Below are 3,455 nucleotides of genomic sequence, written 5' to 3' on the forward strand. Positions count from 1 at the left end.
GATTGGATGGTGCGTGGCTGTGCAAGGGGACATTTGGGTGCAGGTGGGAAAGACCCACAAACGTGTGGGGAGGGTGTAAGTCTGCATGTCTGCACACCACATATATATAAAAATATCTAAAATACAGAATATCTAAAATACAGAATATAATATGTATTTTATATATAGCGTATATATATAAGAGCATAGGCAGGTGTGCACGTCAACAGTGGGGTTGTACTGGGGGTACAAGCCCCTGGGGTTGTGCAAGGCTGTCTCCAAAGGGTGGGGGAAGAGGAGGGCTTCTTGCCAGCAGGCTAGCATTGTCGAGCAGGTTTGCTATTTGGGTTCATTATTTACTTTACTGGGTCCAATTAGGAAGCCAGGGGATAGGAAATGTGACTGAGGCAAGCAGGCCTTCAAAGCCTTCCTCCTGCACACATCAAAGCCGTCTGCCGCAGATCCCTCTGCAAAAAGGGCTGTGCCAGCTCCGAGCAGCAGCAGGCGCCTGGCTCGCTCTGCTCGGGGTCGTTCCCTGTTGGTTTGATTGTCAAGCCTCCCAGGCTCGCACTCTCTATCTCCAGCCTCCAGAGCAGAACGCTCCTCTTTCTGATTTACTGGGACAGAGTTAAGGAGCTACAGCTTGGCAAGACGGCGTTTAATGGGGCTGCAGCAAGATATGAACACGTGAAGGGCAAAAAACCTGCAGGGAAGAAGGTTGCCTGGAGTCATGGGAAAGGACGCTTTGGGATGAGAAGAGCTGCGCTGCATGAGGAGTCGTCCCCCCCCCGGGAAACCTGGAAGGCCCCTCACTGGGAAGGGGTGGTACTGAACCAGACAAAAGTCCGGGGGATAACCCTTGTCAGTGAGGAAGGTTTGGCAGTAAGGTCAGGATTTCGTCCCCGGATAACGTGCTGAAGGCAAACATCTTCTCTTAATGGGAATGGAGTGGCTCGCTTGCCAGGAGCTGGCAGCCCCTCTCTTCACCTAATAGAATATGTTCATTGTTACCGGTACCAAAGAGCATTGTCCAAGCCTTCTTCCTCCCCGCTTTGATAAACTGCACAGTGGCAACCATCAGCTCCCTGCCAAAGCTGGCTCCTGCGCAGAAACATTTGTAAATTTGCTCAGAGTATAAAGCTCTGTTCCTGCTCCCCTGCCCCACTTTTGCCTTAGAGGTTAGAGTTAATACGACTCACCTAATCTGGCTGCCAAGGTGAATTAGTGAAAACATCTCTACAGCTCTGTGCAAGATATCACAACCTGACATTTTTCTAACACACTGTGATACATCTTTCCTCTCCCTGATCTGTACTATGACACCTCAATTTTATATAAATGCTTTTTGTTAGAAATGGTTAACCTACTCTTAGAGGGGACAGGGCTGCAAGCAAAAAGGTCCATCTTGCAAGTGAGAGTAGCTGAGTTCTTGTAGCAAAATGTTGATGCCCAGGGTTGAAACAGGTCACCAGTGCAGGGCCAAGAACAGTGCTACCACTATTTCAGCAAGAGACTGTCACAGAAACTTTCCCTGAAGTGTTATGCTCATATCTGTGTCCTGAAGCAGGGGAATGAAGAGCTGAATAGGCCTGTTGAGGTCTTTGGCATGCCCTTTAAAACAGAAGTCCTCCCTTTCACTCATTCCCAGAGACCTCTGCTGGGCAAACCAGCAGCTCATCATGTCTTGGGAAGGGTTGTGCGTAGCTGTGAATGCTCTCCTGCTGGACATGGTACACGGTTTAGACTTTACGTGCATGTACATTTGCAGGGGAAAAGCTGAAAAACATCTTTCCTTAGGAAAGTATGTACCCTTTTAGGATACTTTGGAGCTCCATTGATGTGGTTCTCTGACAGACAGACTTAACAGCACTCTTAATGAGGGTGCCACTCCATTAGAGCTGGTTAAGTCACCCTCAACCCTCTTTTCATTAAGGTGACAGTCTTGTGACAAGGGCAAATTGCAGGAGAAGCAAGTCCCACTTGGAATGAACCATGTGTATAAACAAGGCAGAACTGCAGAGCAAATGATTTGCAAAGCAAAGGCAAATTACGTTTTAACCTTTTCTTTGTGAGTCTTTCCCTGATGTCTGATTAACTTTCCAGTCAACTGGCTGACCTACCAGCTGGGAGTGCTGCTGTGAAAGGAGGGGAGTGTTGGCTGTCAGCTCAAATTGGGGGTGGGATTTTCAAAGAGCAGGTAGCAGTATGTGATAAGAAGATCTGGGAATTAAGAGAGTTCCCAACCAAAAATGAATCATGCTATGGCAAAAACACAAACAACGTATTGGCTGTACAGACAGCGGCACAGTGCAGAAGTTGTGATGCAATTCTTCATCTGTGTTCAGCCATGGTAACACCTCATCTGAAATGCTGTGTTCGGTTTGGGGTATTGCACTTGTAGAAAAAGGTGAACTTGTCAAAGAGGTCTAAAAGGAAAGAACAAGAATGATCAAGGGTCTAAAAAAACCTCACCTACAGAGGAAGGCTGAAAGACCCTGGCAATGTTCAGCCAAAAAAAAAAAAAAAAGATGACAACTGAGGGAGGAACAGAAGTGATTTAAAAGTTGATAAAAGGCTATTGCAGAGAAGGAGGGAATGATTTGTTCTTTTTGTCTTTTGTGGCTAAGACAAAAATAATAGCTTTAAATTGCAGCAAGGCAGACTCAGGTCAAACTTCAGGGAAACTGCTCCAGTGGTAAGGGCAGCGAAGCAAGGGAACAGATCGTCTGGAGCGGCTGCAGAGCCTCTGCCGCTGGAGGGCAGAGGATGGCTGACTCCCTGACATGACCCATGCGTCCTGCCTTGGAGGAATGGGGAATGGGCTAGGTGGTGACTGGAGTCACCAGTTCCAGTACCATGGCTCACTAACTCTGGTCCTGCATGAATTAAGATTCCCTAACATATTCATGTGATAAAAAGTACCTGTGAAAATCCCACCCTGCTTCCTTGTCCACTGACTCTCCATAGCATCAGCCCCAGTGCACAGCAGAGGATTGGGAGCTGTGTCCCGGAGCACTGGGTGGGCAGCAGGAGCCAAGTGTGCCTCCCTACCTTGCCAAATACACCGCTGCCATGCGGTGAGGCCCTTCAGCAGGCTGCTGGGGATGCAAAAACCTGCATCAAAGAAGTTGTAAGTTTTAGACATAGCAATGAGATTTCCGCTCACCTGAACATCTGGTAGGAGCTGGAAAAGGGACTTCTGTCTAGCCTTGCTGAAAGAGAGGGGAAACCTTGTCTTTGCATGAGTTTAATAAGTACACTGCTGTTTTCATGCTGAGAGTCCATGACGAGGGGTGGTTTTCCCCTAGAATGGTTCTGAAAATTGCCTGGGGAAAAAAAAAATAAAAAAGGCAAAAATAATTGTGTAAGGGACAGAGTTCTGAGCAGATTTTGAAGCTGCCGAAGTCCGACCTCTGATGCAGCAGGGGAATGCGCGCAGCTGGCGTCCCCGGGGCGCTGCGTCGGGGCGCATCGCA

Source organism: Phaethon lepturus, unplaced genomic scaffold (assembly GCF_000687285.1).
Source record: "Phaethon lepturus isolate BGI_N335 unplaced genomic scaffold, ASM68728v1 scaffold19445, whole genome shotgun sequence".
NCBI classification, from domain to species: Eukaryota; Metazoa; Chordata; class Aves; order Phaethontiformes; family Phaethontidae; genus Phaethon; species Phaethon lepturus.